Below are 19,158 nucleotides of genomic sequence, written 5' to 3'. Positions count from 1 at the left end.
AGTATAATAAGAATGATTAATCTCTAGAGTAATTTCACTCATACATTCCTCGAACATTTTCAGTGCACCGAACCCAACAGGTTCTATCTAGTTACCAATTCAGTTGATTACACCTTAACACAACCTGTAAACTTTAAAATTCCAAAACAAGGAAACACTGGTCAGTTACAATTTAAAGTTACTTCACTTCGAAGTCGTCCCTCTTCCAATTATTATGCATTTCGACAAATTACGCCCCCCTCACAGCAACACCTACCACTTCATCCCCCCCAGGTTATGGAAATAGGAGAAGGCTACGACATATTTTTGGCGACTCGCTTTAATTAGTACGCGTCTCATCAGTTCGGTAGCAGAAAGACGATGACAAATGAGTTTAGGACAGTGTCGCGACAACGCCACTGCAAAAGGACACTTCATAATAGGCTGCCTTGGACTTTGATTGATGCATCCCTTACTCTAGGGGTGCCCCGCAATTCCCATGAGGGGGTTACCAGAGCTACGAACGAAAGTGTTTGATACTAAGAGACTGTGACGAATTAGACGGAAAGGATTAGAAGGAAGCTGTATTGGATTGTATTTTCTATTTCTATTATGGAATGGGCTTACATTTTAATTTATTTTTTAAAATAGTGCTCAGCGTCTTGAAATTGATTATATTTCAATATTTAAAGGTAAATTATAAAATAAACAATAGTTCCTTTATATTTCACTATTGTAACAAATCTCTAAGAGGTTAAATATTGATATTGATACAGTGAAACCTGGAGGAAAGACCACCTTTATGTAGAGACCACCTCTACTTATGACCACTTTTGGGAGGCAGGAAATTTTTTTCATAGACTTTGTGTTGAAAGAAACATTTAGGAGAGACCATTAAAACCTGATCAGGGACCGGACAAGCATCTGCACCAAATTCATAAAAGGTCAAATAAGGAAATACGAAAAAGCGGCAAAGCAAAAAATTTAACGAAACAAATAAGTAGATTAAATTGTATTTAAAATATTCGTGTGAGGCTCTTATATACAGACTTTTTTTTAACTATATAACCTCATGTTGCAGTCAGAATGCACTAAAACCGATGCTATCGATGATTTACTTTTAGAGTTTCTGCACCAAGACTTACTTTTAGAGTTTCTGCAATTGTTTGCGGAAAATCATATCGCTTCGATTGCAATTTTGAGGTCAATGGAGGTAACCTTTAAGAACGACCAACCTCTATGAACGACCATTTTACTACAGAACGGAGAGCGGTCGCTCCCGAGAGGTTTCACTGTACTTTGAATCATAACAGATACAAATTTTCAGCAACCTTTATAATGTGTTCCATTGAGCATATTTCCGTCATGGCTTAACCATAATATCGAGGAGTCAAGTTTAAGAAGTACGATAAAATGGTTCAACGTAACACCTTATCAAGGTTGCAACAAATTTGAACGATATTATGGCTTAACAAGCTTTATATTTTTGTGTGAAAGAACTTTTTTTGAATTTTTTATTTTGTCACAGCACACGAAGAAATAAATTCTGGCAAAATCACCGTACTTGTATGGTAAATACATTCCTGATTTAAATAAATCATAAGTATGGTAATGAAGCCAAAATATAACAGATAAATAAAATTATCAAAGGAAAAGTTTAAAAATTTTAATGCTTTTAAACTATTCATTTGGTAATTTTTCCTTTCATTATGGTAATGGTTTACAGGAAATTCTTATTCTCAAAATTATAGTTCTTATTATTACACAATTCTCAAAAAAAAAANAAAAAAAAAAAAAAAAAAAAAAAAAAAAAAAAAACAATAAGTAAATAAATAAAAATGTAAAAGAAAGAAGGAAAAGCAAATTTAACCGAATAAATGATGTTTATACGATGCTCTAAAGTATCATGGTAAAATTACTAAAGTGCTTTTTAGTACCGCCAGTCATTTTGACATTTATTTGGTAATTTTACCCTTTTGACACCTGTGCCTTTTGCCAAACAATATAAAGACTGCTTACACTTCTATATCTTATTTCAAATTATAGTTTAATTAAATGGTTGATATGAAATAATTGAAGGTTAATTGCTTATTTATTTAATGTGTTTCTCAACTATATCAAGGAGAAAATTGACCTAACATAGTGGGATTTAGATATTTATCTACATTCAAAAATGGATTTTGCTTTTAAATACAAATAATAGCTCAAAAACTCTTTTCAATTTGAAAAATATATATCACAAAATTGAGAAAGACAGTAAGAATCGACATTCAGTGATATCGTTTCCGAGCGATAGCGGAACAGGGATACCGCAGGGGGAGAAGGTCCCTAGAATTTAATGCAACTAAGACAATCATACCTCCGTAGCTGAAGGTAATTGTCTGACCACAAAATGTTCTGAAGCGTTGAAGCAGCTAGTTCAATATCTTTGCTCTGTTTTTCTCATTATCGTGCAATTTTTTATTTAATTTAAAAGGAGACAAGCCAATCTTTGCATTAAGCACACGAGCCTACATATACATCTAAACCAAATTTACTTATTTAGGGTTCCTGTTATTTATATTGTTCAAAATTTTCTTACTTTTTCTCGAAAGAAAATATTATTCGCGTATTAAAAAAAAATTTCCGTTTTTATCTCTCTCTATTCCGTATTTAAAGTTTCCATTTGTTTACTTATCTGCAATTGGGAAATAAGAATTCAAAACGTCCATTTGTGAGCATTTTATCACACATCAATTCAAAATGGCCGCCGATTGAGTTAAATATGGTCCCATAATTGACGCTCCATCCATTCCAATTAGTTAAATGTTCTTAGTCAAATTACATGCAATTGACTCGATATCGTTTATAAAGTCGTAGTTTATAGTATTCGTATATTTAAAAAAATTTCTCGTTTCTTCTCTCTATTTCCATATTTAAAGTTTCTATTTATTTATTTATTTGCAATTAGGAAATACGAATTCGAAATGTTTATTTCTGAACATTTTATCACACATCAATTAAAAATGGTCGCTGATTGAGTTAAATATGGTCCCATAATTGAAGTTCCATCCATTCCAATGAGTTAAATGTTCATCGATTCTTAGTCAAATTACACGCAATTGACTCGATAACGTTTATAAAGTCGTAGTTTAAAATATTCGTGTATTAAAAATATTTTCCCGTTTTTTTTCTCTATTTTCGTATTTAAGGATTCTGTTTATTTAAGAAATCTGCAATTAAGAAATTAGAAATCGATGTGTTCAATTATGAACATTTTATCCCACATCAATTCAAAATGGCCGCTGATTGAGTTAAATATGGTCCCATAATTGACGTTCCATCCATTCCAATGAGTTAAATGTTCTTAGTCAAATTACATGCAATTGACTCGATATCGTTTATAAAGACGTCATCAGTGATGATCGGTTAACCACAACCAAGATTATCTTGCAGGCGGTGGAAAAGGATTAAGTCTCCGAACATTTGCACCTATTAATCAGTACCGGAACTAGGGACTGTCTTTAATGCAATGACTTGGTTTAGAAGGATTAAAATCTTAAGTCCCACCAGATCTGTTTTAACTGGCGATATATTTGCTAGCAGTTCTCTCTCCCATTCTGAGATCATTAGCTTGTCATCGTATCATGTTAATCACCTTAACTGACTGTAGAAGAGGAGGGAAAAGCCTTGGCACGGTTTTGGCGTTGTGAAAATTATCCGTTCAAAACTTGTCACGGAGGTATTATCTTCAGACTGTGGTGGTATTATTGTTTGCAAATGGACTGCTGTTGAACTAGGAGACGTTTTAATAATGTTTCGGGGTCTATTCATCCATTTTATTTATGGGTGGGAATTAGAGAAATGGAATGACGGTGATTATGTTGTAGATGAGAATTTCACGTTTTTGAATTTGTAGTAGAATGATTTTAATTATGCTTGATGAATGGACTTCTTTAAAAATATTTCAAATTTAGACTGCGTTTAATGGCATAATTTAGTATCAATCATCGTTAAAATTGAAACCTAAAAATGTGCAATTATTGAACTAGAAAATGCTAAACCAATCTGCTGAGTAAAGTATCGGAAATTGTGGAATAAATTGCAATGCAAATTATAATATAAAATAATTTTAACTTTTCATATCCTTTTATCTTATCTCTATATATACTAGATAAAACAGTAATACATACATAATCGACAAAACTTCTTTTCTCGCGTTGGCAACGAAGAGCTAAAACAAATTGATCTATAAGATGGACAGAAATAGAGCATAATAAGCTGTGTGTTCATATAAACAAACAATCTGTGCTATAATTTTGACTAAATTATGCTTGTTAGTTTACGTAGAAGTGAAAGACGTTTTAATGAAACTACAGTAAAGCAGAAACAACGGAAAATATCAAGAAATGCCTGCCGAGAAAGAGTTGTGTAATTCTATGTAAGGAGTTATAAGTTGATTTATTAATTCTATAGCTACTGTGCCTGCTTCCTCAAACTGTAATTAGGAAAATTTGGTTAGTAATAAGCCTAAACCACTTTTATACTTCTTAAATAGCATTGCTCATTATTGTAACCTGAATTTTTGTTTCAACTTTAAAACTGGGCCTGGCGATGATGAATTTAGGCCCAGGTCCTAAACTTCAGCTAAGTTCCCTTTCAAAAAAATTATTTTTCGCTTTCGAAAATAAAAAAAATCTTTGTAAAAAATTGCTTTAAAAAATCGAAACTGTTAGCTAAATCAACATACATATTTTAAATTTGGCCTTTTTGAAAATAAAAATAAGCGTTACTAAATTATGAATCTAGTACTAAGTACTAATGGTATTTTTTGATCATTAACCACTTACTATAAATTCATATGAATGTATTGTAAGCATGAGATATTTTGATTAATTAGAGTGTAATTAACAACTGATCAAAAATTAGATTGATTAAAAAAGTACTAATTGTAAAAAAAAAAAATTAAATTAATTTTCTTTCGCAAAAATTAGTAGGAAGAATCGAAAGTAAGGTTTAATAAATCGGGAAAGCCATATTTTCTTATTATTATTTTAAACAAAAATTCCCAACAAATAAGCATTCACGCGTGTTCTGAGGTGTATCTACCCTACAATAATGGAGGAGGCACTTTCAGTTTTTGAAATTTTTTTGAATTTCTCATGAAGATATATTTCGCGAGGATTATTTTACTTTAGATGTAATTAGTTCATGCAATGTTTCAAACTTAGTTTAAAATTTTCGGAGGTTTCAGATACCAACAATAAATTACAGAAGGAAAAAGTATTTTTGATAAAACTACACCCGAAAATCATGTAATGAGATTGTAACTTATACCAATTACTTTAGTTGTTATTTACAATAACAGCATAAAATTTCATAAACCTAACTTATGGAGAAATGGACATTTTTATAAAAAATCTAATTTTTTTATGTCTTACGTTTGCTTGCTTTAACTTTAAAATATTCAATAAAATTAAACAAAAGTTTTTTGCACAATTAAAAATAATTACAAATTTATTGTTTGAAAACTTGAGAAAGAATTAATTAAAAATTGTGCAAGATATGAATATTTTTAAGAAGTTTTTTTATAATGCAGTTGTGCGAAAATTTTTTTTATATATTTTCGTAGGGAATCGTAAATGGCAACTAATAAAGAAAATTTGATTTGAATATCTTAAAAATTGTAAAAGTTTCAAGCAATTTTTTAAGTAGTTTTTGCACTTTTTAAAAGAAAGCTCAAATTGATAAGGGGTTTTCCACAATCTTAATTTTGTACCATACGACAAAATTTAATTACAAATTATACCTTGCAATAATCATCTGGACACCAAACTGTGATAGTACGAGGAATGATAACCGGCGAAAGATAACTTTCTTTTATAGGGGAAGATCCCCCTCTATGTCGATGTCATTTTTATTAAATCTTTCATAATAGTTCAAAATGAACATTGTGGAAAACCCTGTATTATTTTAATGTTTCTTTTAAAAAATGCAGAAACTACTTAGAAAATTGCTTGAAACTCTTAATTTTTAAGATATTGAAATCATTTTTTTTTTCATTAGTTGCCAAATACGATTCACTACAAAATGATTTTTTAAATTTTTTCGCGCATGCGCAGTATAAAAGAACCTTTCTAAATCATGAGCAGTTTTTAACTAATTTTTTTCAACTTTTAAAACAAAAATTTTGTATTCATTTTTTAATTGATCAAAAATTTTTCTTTAATTTCATTGAATGCTTTTAAAGTTATAGCAAAAAAAAATTAAGAAAATTTTTTTCTTTTTAATTCCAAACTTCCATAAATAAAAAGCTAGGTTTATGAAATTTTATGTATTTATTGAAAATAACAACCAAAGTAATCGGATTAAATTACAATGATTTTTTCTGGCAAAGGATGATACAAAATACTTGTTTACTTTCGTAATTCATTGTCGGTCCCTGAAACCTCTGAAAGTTTTAAACCTTATTGCTAAGTATAAAAATTCCATTTACATATTTACGATGAACTAATAACATCTAAAGTAACAAAATAATCCTCTAATTCCTTGAAAAATTCTAAAAATTTAAGAAACTGAAAGTGTCTCTTCCATTATTATAGTTTAGTGTGCATATGTATATACATATAATTAGTTTCTATAGGATTACTGAAACATTAAACAACCTCGTGATTGATAATTAATCAGATAAATCTAGCAAACGCTGACATAATTTGTGTGATTCTAGCACAAAGAGAACAGAAAAGATCATTTATCCATTTAAATTTCATTACTTTATTCGGCATTCGAAATGAGCCCTTAAATGAGATCTCATATACTATTTCTTAAAAGGGGAATCTCCATGTCACACATTAGTTAAGAGTTTTATGTGTGAAAACAAGTAATTGATAGAATGATCTGCATAAAATGAATTTAAATGAACCCTTTTCGAGAAGATCAATTATCGCTCTTCCATTAGGAATAAAAGCTCCACCCGAGGTTCAGAATTGAAACGTCATTTCGAATTCTATCCCCCCCCCAAGACCTCCAGAGAGTATGAAAATGTAAAATCGTTAAATGGAAAATGAATTAATTTTCGTGGGAGTATTTTAATGTGATATATAACAAGGGGCTTAGCGTTTTGAAACAAGTTTTATTTGCTTGAAAATAATATTTTCTGGCAATTGTACGAAATTAATTCATTATATTAGTTCACTAATTTAGCAAATGATTGTATTTATTTTAATAAGCTAGTATTAAATATTTACTTTCAGGTACGTATAATGCTGTAGAGGATAATATATTTTTGGGAAACTATTATGAATTTTTGAAAGCGGAATGACTCCATTAGGAACTTAAAAGTCGTTTGTTTGTTTGTTTTTTTTTACGATTTTATTAATCCTTTTGATGTTTTATTAAATTATAGTGTTAAAAACATCATTACAATTCATTGACGTTTGCTAATAATATTTTTAAATTCAATCAAACTCTAACTTTTAAAATACTCGAGCTTATGCCACGTTCCTGCACTGTTAGAAATTTCTCGAAAAAAAAAATGGTTAAATAGCAACTTATTTAAATGTTATTTCATCATATTCAAACAGAACAGTCAAATAACTATAAATAAGAAGATAATTAAACTGTTAACTGTCAGAAAAACCATTTATTTATTGCTTTTACTTAATGCAGTTAAACAACCAAAATTTTATCGCATCAACTAAGCCTACGTTATGAAGCGACTTAGTTCCTTGCAACTGCGCATATAGGGTACCTGCGTACATTAATCTCTGCGCCAAGAGGGTTAATCTGTCAATCTCATGATCGACAGAACCGGGGTTTGAGTCCCGGCATTGGCACCACAACAAATGATGAGTTTCAGTGTTCTGCACTCTCCAATGCTCTTTACATAACGAAAGACCTAGTTCCCATGTCCAGTTAAATTTTGTTCCTACCGTTTTGAAAATATGTTAGTTGTAAATGGTTAAAAAAGCCGTATAGTTTTATATTCATGATTTTATGACCATACTAGCTGTAAACGGTTTCAAAACCGTAAAAGTGAAAAATGTTCTTTACTGAAAAGCTGGACAGACCTGTTATTTTACCGTAATTTTCTAATGAAAATTCTAACATTGTAATGAACTAATTCAACTTTCATATATAACGACATGTATAATCATATTCGATGTTATACTTTATGCAACTAACTTTATATCAAGAAAAGAAAACACTCTTCATGAGTGACATGATATGTACTTTCATATTTACTTTTAAATCATAAATGATACTTTCTCTTACTAGGTTATATATTAACATACTCACTTTCTACATTTTATTATGCTCTTTTTTAATGGAATATGAGTCTTAAGGCTACGCCATTTTCCCGCTCTCCGCATTTTTCCCCTCACCACTATCTTGCTATCCTCAAATCTTACTTTTTTACCACGTCAGTCTATTCCTGCTTCTTACTGAAATCTAATACTATCAGAGAAGAGCTCGGAAGGCTTAAGAATCGTTAAATTAGATTTTATTGTGAAATCTAATGCTGCAGGAAAAAAAAAACAAGATTTTTCTTACCCATTGTAGTGGAGGATTGAAAAGTGTGGAGAAGTGGGAAAATCACGTAACTTTGAGACGCCTATTCCATTTATAATGAGTATAGCCAGTGGTCGGAAAAACTATATTTTCTTTATAGTTAGTTGCAACTACTTTATTACAATGTAGTTAACTACAACTACTTTTTTGTAAATATGTTGACTACAAACTACTTTCGAAATGTAGTCTCTACTTCGCCTCATTTAGATGCCAAACTTAACTGGAGAACTTCATTTTCACCAATATTCACAATGATTTTGAATTAAAAATTGGATCTGTTAAATATGAGGAGATATCAAGAATTTTTAATTCATGTTTACATGAAATGGTTTTTTTTCATTCTAAAGCACTTTTTACGAATTTGTTCTTTAAACTTTCAAATTCCTTGCTTTTCTCGATAGTGTTTTATGAAATGCTAGGAAGTTATCAAATATTTGTGATTTAAGAGATCAATGCTTTTTCATGTCCTCCAAAAAATAAAGCACAGTGCAAAAAACAAAAAATGAACCCCCCTGAATAAATTTTGAACTAATCATCGGATCTTCACATTCCAGGACTCAAATTCAATGGTTTTAGGGGTTGACCGCAAATATGCTAATTAGTTAATGCAGGCGATATTTTAAGTTACGAAATCAGACACAAAAACGTACTTTATAGTTCCTGGGAAATCAAATTTTAAAAAAGTCGGATATTTAATCTTTGATTTCTCAGGAACAACTCAACCAATTTCGCACAATTTTTTCCGAACATCAGACGTACATCTTATTAACGCAGCATTCCCTTTTAAAACATTCTCATTGCGTACGTTAGCGGGCTCGCGAAGGATTTGCAGATTCGAAAATTATTTTGCGTTTGAACTTTGCTTTTTTATTTAACTTACGTTAAAAGTAGTTGCCAGAAATCTCTACAAGCTACTGTTTTTTTGTATCGCACTACAAACTACAGAAAAAAGTAGCGATTACAGTAGTTTCCCTACTCGCTGCTTCCGTCTACTGAGTAAAGCAGTGGGAGGCAGTAAGTTAGTACCTCGTAAAAGGAGACAGTCTATGTTACATATTCTTAGTGTGTTAACCGTAGTGTAATTTACACACCTTTAGCTTGTAAAACTCGGAAGAAGGCAGTGTGTTAAAGTAAAACCCACTAACATTAAAACTTAAAAACAAACCCACGTGATGTCATGTCCTTTTATATTCGAAGCCCGAAATGACGTAAATTATACCGTAATCATTTCTATATCTTACATAAAATAAACTTAGGAAATAGCAAACCCGAAATGACGTAAACAATACCGTTATATAACGTAGTAATAAGTTTGGTTTTATTTGCTGGGAAATATTTTCAGGTAAAACAAATTATTGATAGTTCTTTAATATTTTTCGAATTTTTACAGCTAATAATACTTATTTCATTATGAGAGTATAAAATATTGATTTCGAGTGCGGTGCTAAAGATGAATATGTTTTTATTTTTGGAAAATTATAACGCAATTTATAATCGTATTCAGTAGCTATACTTTATTACCCCAAAATTTTTTTTTCTGAATTTCAAAACATTAAAAGGAAATACTTTGTATAAGCTTTATTTGATGAGAAATAGCAATTTCTGACATATTGTACATAATCAATTATCATAGTTTTTTATTAATTTTAAAATTGACAATATTTTCAATGTTATGTTACTATAAAAAATCTGCAATTAGTTGTGATTTAAAAATTAACTATGCTTTTATTCTTGGAAAACTTTTAAGATTGTATAATTGGATTTAGAATTTATATTTAATGTATGCACGTAAAAAAAAATTCTAAAATTCAAACTATTAAAACAAAACCCTTTTAATTTGCTGGAATATATGTAACAGATTCTAGCAACTGTATTACTACACTGGTGAGCAAAACTTAAGCAACAAGTGCGTGTTTTGTACAAGAAATCATCCGATTGACATGAAATTTGAATATGATGTACATTATTTTGTATTTAAACGATGGTAAAAGAATAATAGCGCAGAAATGAATATAAAGCTTAAAGTAGGGTATGGAACAAAAAAAGGCTTTATTTGACATATAGTGGCGTTACACATGATTGCCTGAAGAAGCGTAAGTACAACTGGTAGATGTTCCCTAGTATGGGATATGCCCTTCCCCTTACTGTAATTGTTGCTTGGCATCTTCTCTCCATGCTAAGCACCAGGAGTTCTTGGAGTGAACGTCTCCATTCCTCCTTTAACGCATCTTTCAGCTGATGGGTGTTACCAGGAGGATACTGTCGTGTCGCAAGACGTCTCCCTAATGCATCCCACACATGCTCTATGGGATTTAGATCTGGAGAGTAAGCTGGCCAATCCATTCGTGTGATATCTTCACTTTCCAGTAGCTCTTGAACATTAGCAGTACGGCGTGGCCGGACATAAAAATGAAGTCTGGTCCAATGGCCCCTCGGAACAGACGCACATGGTGTAGGATTACCTAATTGCAGTAGCGGTCTCCAGTTACAGAACCTCGGTCGAAGATCTGAAGATCAGTCCGCCCGTTCAACATAATGCCACCCCAGACGACAACTCCAGGACCACCATAACGATCTCTTTCCGCGATGTTATTGGGATGAAAACGAGCTCCAATCTCTCTCCAGATAAACTGACGTTGATAATCGCTTATAGCACTAAAACGACTCTATCTGTGAAGAGGACGCGACTTCATTGATGAGGTGTCCAGGTTTCGTGTTCTCTGCACCACTCTAAACGGTGCAGCCGATGGCTAACTTTTAAAAGCATGTAGCGTTCAGGACGTCTAGCAATTAAGCCACCTTTGTGGAGGCGTCTGGCCACTGTAAGTCTTGATACTTGTCGTCCTGTGGCTGTGCACAGTTGCTGAGATATGGCGCTCGCTGACTGAAAACTGTTTCTTTTCGCCTGGAGGACAATGTAACGGTCATCTCTTGGTGTTGTTTTCCTTGGACGGCCACCACCAACCTTCCGAACATCTGTATCAGTAGTTTTAAAAGCATTCCAAGCACGAGAAACAACACTTTTGTTGATCCCGAACTCTTCGGCGACACTGCTCACACCACGCCCCTCCTCAAGCTTCCCAATCATTCTTCCTCGAGTAAAGTTGTCTAAATGATTTTTTGAAGACATTTTTCACAAAACAAATCACTTGCATTTGCAGCGAATGTCTTTAACTACGGTGCTCTTCATCCTTTTATCACAGCTTTGAATTGCGCACGCTGACCCACAAGGCTTACGTACACTTACATCACCTACGACGTTTTATTTCTAAAATTTGCATACAAATAATCTTTCTACTCAATTACGTGCATATTATACTGCAATTTCATGGCTATCTTATACTTTGTTGGGGAGCTGTGGCCGAAAAACCACTTGTTGCTTAAGTTTTGCAAAGTGTACTTTTACAATTGATTATATTTGGATTGCTATGCTATTAGAAACAATTCGCTATCAGGTATGATGCTAAAGATATAATTATATATTTATTTTTTGAAAAGTATAATCACTAACATTTCATAATCACATTCTCTGGCTACATTTTATGTTCCAAAGTAAAGAAAAATCTAAATTTCAAATCATTAATAAATAAATGTATACAATAAAATGTAGTTCACTTGAAAGAGTTTTATGACATATATTTTTATTTATTCTAATTTGATGAACAAGAATGTTTTGTTTTCATGCATTTAAAAATTTAAAATATACACTTATACACCGGTTATTACGCTAAATTAAAAATTTAGTTACTGGATAAGGTTAAGGCGCCAGTTGTAGATCGGTCTACGGCTAAACTTATGTTTTACCAGAAGGGAATAACTGAATAATTTTCAATTTTGCATTTGTTTCATAATTAAGGTCTCATGTTATGTTATGCTGCTGTGTTGTATTATGTTATGTTTTGCTATATAATGTCGATAAACATATTTACTTCATTTTTATTGTTATGTTTGATTTACAATTAAACTCCAGCTTTCAGTTATTCGCTAAGGCTAGAGTTTTTGCTAGTAAGGAAAACATGGGAGGTTTGACTTGTTTTTTAGGAAACTATTTTTCGATTTTTTTACCATGAAAAATTTTAAATTTAAATCATTCTCCAACTTTCAATATTTATTATAAGTGTACATTATCCTTATTATTATCTACCTAAATTATAAACTGCTCTTTTATTTTTCTAAGAATGTGAAAACTTAATCAAATCTAACACTTTGATGGTAATTTCACCCATTACCATTAAGTTTGGCGAACCGAAAGGAGTAAATAGAATGATTAACATGTATACAGCGATAACTAAATGTCTCAAAAAATATTATCGTTATTAATCGTGTCTGAAGAAGTTAAAAAAAATAATTATATATTCATAAAAAATAGTAATCTTAATAAATTAAGTTAAATGTATTTTATTAATTCAATTAACTGAACTGTCTGTAGACGATTGTGTATTTAATCTTTTAGTTAGAGATTTTTTTCCAATCTTTTACGTTTGTTGTATCACCTTTATTTTGTTTTAATATTATCTTAGTCCTCTTAATACTTTGCTAAGGTTTCATTTTTTTTATCTTATGCCGTTCCACTTTACGAATTTCTTTCGGTGAGTGTTCAGTGTCCTTGATGTGTGATATATCAAGGTCCTTGATTTGGTACAGTGCATCAAACCCCTCTTTAGCAACCATTTTGTAGACACATTTAAAAATCACTAAAAAGGGCCATGGTGGCTCAAGAGATGGAGCACTTTTCTCTTAATAAGATGACCTAGGTTTGAATCCCAGCGAGGGAATCGGCTATGCTAATAATTGGTGAAATCGTGTTGTTTGATGAAACCACGATTATAAATAAATATCGAAATAAAACCTTTTTCGTAAACTCTTATAATTTGATGAGTCATCAATTGATAGCACATTATGTAGGAGAGAGGGCACGATCCTAAGTGGTAACAGATTATTTGAGAAATAAAGCCTAACAATACGTAATGCTGACCACATCTCTAAAATCAAACCGTTAGCCACGAAAATGTAAAGCCTTAACCTCGCAGCGGGCTGTTGTAGAAATACTTCAATTTTTTATAATTTGTTAAAGAAGATATGGTTTAAATTTGAGACTTCTATTTTAGTCTGCACGTGTTTTCTTAGAATTACTGTTAATTACGCTAATCATCCTAAATGATCGAAATGAAACTTTTTTAGTTTCTTTATTTATCTTATAAAGAACAAACGCTTCAAGTTTTAGTTTTCTATTTTCTTGAGAAACGGTAGAATTGATGATGAGTGAGTAAGGCCATTGTATATAGACGGATTCTGCTTAACACCATACTGTAATCTATGCTTATCTTTTCAAAATGTTTTAGCTGTTTTATTTTATAACCGTCGTTGAACAGCCGACCCAATTTTGGGTTTATGAGTGTTAATGTACAACTAATGTTCGACTCCGTAGCTTTGTAATTTTGAACCCAATCCAGAAGACAAAGAAACTCCTGGATCAATTATTGGCAGAAATTTTGCTTTCGTGGAGGCCTTTTAGATGGAACTTACCCGCATGTGCGTTACATGGAGAGGAAAACCACGAAAACCTTCCACGGTTAGCCTGATGGTAAGGGAACTCTAACCCATGATCCGTCTATCACTGAGGATATCTTACGTCAGCACTGTGGTCGGTGCGACCGGGGTGTGGAACCCGCCATCGCTTAGAGTCGAATCCAGTTCATCTCATTGGAAGATGCACGCTCTATCCCCTGACTCATACTGGCTCAAAATGCTAAATTAGGAAAAATAAACCTTCCACACTTCCCCTATTTTACAGTACATGAACTAATAACAATGTAAATAACCCGATAAAAAATTTCATTCGCTTCAAAAATATGCAAATTTGAAATAACAGTCAATATATTTCAAGCGCTCGAAAATAGCACCCATTTTCAAGACTTTCCCAAAGTAAATAAGAACGAAAAACAAGTCCTTTGTTTCTTCTCCTTTAAGTCTAGCAGGTCTTGAAAATAAATGCCCATTTTTAAGAACTTGAAACAAGGCGATCGTTATATTTAATTTGTATATTTTTGAATTCACTGAACTTTTTTTAGGGTATATATTACGAATAAAGTTTCTTGATATTATTTATTTTACGATATAAGTTTGCACTTAAATATAGTACTGTTAGATGAAGAGAGAATATATATATATCAAATGAACATCAATTGCTAGCAAACAAGATACGGGTTTACAGGTCTGGAAAAAACTGTTAAATAACAATCGCCTTCCCTTCCTTTCACATTGAACTAATTATTATTATTATTATTTTCAATCCGGCACCATTCGTCAGAGCTTGCTGTCTTGCTTGGTGCTACAACAGTTTTCAGAACTATATGCAACATTCATCGTCACAGTCATTCTTATAAATACATCCTCATAATGTAGGAGTAATGCCGGGTAGGCCTGTTGTAGCTAAACTGTATAACCTAGAAACTGTCAGATTTAATCAAGATATTCATTGTTTAGTTGTGTAGAAGACCTTATTCCTGAAAAATCATTGATATACTACATTTTTTAAAAATAATTTTTTTTCTGGAAAAAGTAAAATCACCCGGTCTTACCCCACTATTGAAGTTAAAGCGGGTACACATATTAACTCTATGGGAAACTTTTGTATTACTAGAATTTCGGGGGGGGGAATAGCAAAGATTGTTATTTTATAAATCAATTTAAGAAACTTATGCCTGTAATTTACATGTAGTGTAGTCAAGGCTATACTCAAGAAGGGGACAAACAGGGATTTTTCTGGGGGCCGGAATTGCTATGGGCCCGACCAAAATTTCTTACCAAAAATATAGTGATTATTAATTAGGTTCTTTTTTTCTAAAAAAAGGAGAAAAGAAAATTGAAGCGAATTTTTTTTATATTTATAAAAGCACAAAGAGTCTACAAAAATGTAAAAAAATTGAAATAAGGTTTTTTGGGCATTAAATAAGGGGCCCGCTATAACTTTTGTCTCGGGTACCGTTAAGGCTTTGTATAGTTGTCTTGGATATAGTTCTTCTTCCTCAGCTGCACTGCAGCTTTCGCGAGCCCAGCATAGACATGCATCATGAAGGTATTCGGTCTTTCCCCGCGAACGAAACAGAACAGTGCTACGATTGGACGAAATCCTCATTGTTTATTTTATCTAGAATCATATCATAGAATCTTTAGAAAATGTATAATAAGCTGGACTAAAAATATTTTTTTTAACCATCTGGAGATTAGTATAAGAAAGCGTTATGCGATTCAAATAGCTGTAAAATTCTTTCTTAATGTAATTTTGACTTACGTTAGTGAGTTAAATCAGAAAAGGTTCCCTTTTTTTACACTAATTTTTATTTGTTTTAATAATTGTTGAAAGTTCTTTAATAAAACAGATAGTAGCACTATTAATTTTTGGTTGCTAACTTTAGCATTTTAATTTTTAAAAAAAAATTTTTTTTTTGCATGAGATATTTTTTTACATGAGATATTTATAGTTTGGTACTAGAGTGAATTTCTGTATTAAACACTAGATTTGCAGAAAATGGGCCCATTTTTATTTCTTTGCTATATTGAGTCGTTATCACCACCTATAATATAGAATTTAGAAAACTTGGAAAACGCAAGACAATCGAAACCAACACTGAAAAAAAAAACACGGTTAAAACTACCAAAATATGGTAAAATTTACTGTGTTTCTGGCTTTTGTGGGAACACCACAAAACTCAGTAATTTGTACCGAAGCACTTTAATTATAAATTTGGTGAAATTAGCAATGGAATATAGTTTTGTAATATTTTATAAAAATTTGTAAAAGTGGCAATAATTTGGTAATTTTACCATGAAACCTTAGAGTATGGCATAAAGACTATTTATTCGGTTAAATTTACTATTCATTTTTATTTTACTAAATGTGTGGTAATAAGAACCATAACTTTGGAAACCAACTTTCCGGATAACCATTACCATAAGAATGGATAAATAACCAAATGAACGGTTTGCATACCATGCATTTTGATTTTTAGTACCTGAATTATGTTTTTTTTGACAGGAAATGTTATTACCATACAGTACAGTAATTTCACTAGATTTTTTTTTCTCCGTGCAGTTTAGTTATCAAACGAAAAAGAAAAAAAAAGAAGAAAAAAAAAAGCCCGCACTTCGTTTGAAATCAGCTTTCCATATTCATCCGACAATTAAACTGGTTTTCATTTATTTAATCCCATTTTCTATTTGATTTCTCACAAAAAAAGTCAGATTTTATTAAAAATTAAATAACGAGCTGAATTCGCGACTCCGAAAGTGTAGCTTTTTATGTTTCATTTTTGTTAATGATTCTAAAAATACACATTATATGGGATAGTTATTGAACATGTGCATTTGAATACAAGCTATTCGTGGATGCCGTCATATTATTCAAAAAGCAATTTTATTCCTGTTCGGAAAAGCTTAGAGAAGTTATTACGGTAATTTTCAAATGTGTTTTCATTTTTATTTTAACCTTACATCTATGCCTCCAATATATAACAAAGTTGTTCCTAGTATGAATAAAAAAAAGATGAAGAAAAAAGCACCTGGATCACATCCCCATCTTGCAAATTGGATCTTTTTAACTTTGGTGTGCACACTAAAACGAAAATCGTTTATCAAAGATGAAACGAATAGACATTGATATATATACATAAATAAAGCCCTGGAACATTTATAATAAAGGGCGCTTGAAAGCAATGGATGCATTGGTAAATCGTGATTCAATCATTATACAACTGAGTTCTGTGAATGTGAAGGGAGGGTAAAAAAAAAATCATTTCGTTTTTTTTATTCATTTTTGTCTCTCATCCAATACATAATTGTTGGCTTTGAAAAGGAGATCTCCACCAACCTATTTGCTGACCTTTACGAACGATGAAGGATAGAACAAAAAGGAAAAAATATTGTTGGCCACCATCTAAAACGTGATTGGTCCAATTGATGAAAATCGTGATTCTAGAGAATTTCTGAGGGTCGTTGGTCTGCGTATTCCTTTCTTTTATTTCTTCTAAATGGAGAAGGTGGGGGGAATATTCGGCATCTCTTTCTTCATCAACTTAGGGGCTGACCGACTTGTCTTTGTGAGCTTTGCTCGGATTGGTAATATGAAAAGTCATTTGGTGGATGGGGGGGCAAACAAATCACAGTTGCAAGGATGGATTGCCCAATCGGCAAGCATCCGGCTCACATATCACGTGATGTCCGTTTAGAATGAAAGGGATCTCAAAGGGAACAACAGAAGTTATCAGTTTTTGATCAGAAGTTCTTTTCTTTTGTCATATGAAAAAGATGGAAACATCGAAGGGCATGATTCTGGCTTTGTAATTAGTAATTTCTCACGTTTTAGGAGTATTTATCACATTGCAGCTGCTTCATGGATAGGAACTGGAAGATATAGGAAGGAGCAATATTTTTTGTTCAATATTGATGGGTGTTTTTTTTTTTAGTGTCTTTGATACGAATACACCTAGCTAGCTGACTGGCTCAGAAACACACATTAAAATATATAAACATATATATAGGTCTGTACCATCCAGTATGGGAAAAAGTAAAAGCAACTTAAAAAGGACAATTCTAAAGATATTTTTAAAAACAATTTGTCGTGATATGAGAGGATTCGATGTTTTATATATGCATGTGATATAAAATTCGTGAAAACTTAAAATACTTTTTAAAACCAAAATTGCATAATTTAGGCAGGGCACAGAGCATTCGCCTTCCAATGAGGTGACCTAGGTTCGATACGGATTCCTCACCCGGCTCGCACTGACCACAGTGCTGACGTAAAATATCCTCAGTGGTAGACAGATCAAAGTCCCCTTGTCATCAGACTAATTGTGGGAGGTTTTTGGAGTTTCCCTTACCATGCAATGGAAATGCCAATTAGTTCCATCAAAAAGTCCTTCACGGAAGCAAATTTCTCCCAATACTTAATCTCTTATCTTCTGGATTGGGTTCAAAATTACAAGGCTCCGGAGTTGAACATTATTAGTCGAAAAACTCCAACATCGGATCGGCTGTTTAATGACGCTTATAAACATAAATATTCTCTGCAACAATCTATATTTTATATTATACTAGCTGAACGCCAGTTCTTTGTACTGTGTGGAAAAAAGTAAGCAACTAATATATCAGTGCTGAAAAAAGCTACGAAATCCATATCAAAACTACAAGACGTGTAACAATGCAGACGTAAAACAAAAATAATTCCATTTTTTAAATTTATTGTTAAATTTTGTCCTTCCCGGTGGCTTCACGTTAATAAATAAAAGGAAACAGGTTTTTAGTAGTAGTATAGTTCATCCCATCATCAAAAAAAAATAATAATAATTAATTATATTCTGAATCACTTGGCCTGATGCTGTTGCTCATAATTAACTCATGATTGTCAAAATTTACTACAATCACTCGATTTTCTTTGGATTTTTCCCTTTGGATATAAAAAACCTTTTTTCATAGTTTTAAAGCTTCTCAGTATTGATGCGATATCATAAATACGTGCACTTCGTACCTCATCTAATCGCTTTGATTACCATAAAACCAGCAGTACTTTTAATTAAGCATCATTGGCGTCAGTGGTCGGAAGTAGCGAGCTACATGTAGCGAAACTAC

This window comes from Parasteatoda tepidariorum, chromosome 4, assembly GCF_043381705.1.
Source record: "Parasteatoda tepidariorum isolate YZ-2023 chromosome 4, CAS_Ptep_4.0, whole genome shotgun sequence".
NCBI classification, from domain to species: domain Eukaryota; kingdom Metazoa; phylum Arthropoda; class Arachnida; order Araneae; family Theridiidae; genus Parasteatoda; species Parasteatoda tepidariorum.
The sequence above is the reverse complement of the archived record's forward strand: the minus strand, read 5'-3'. Positions refer to the sequence as shown.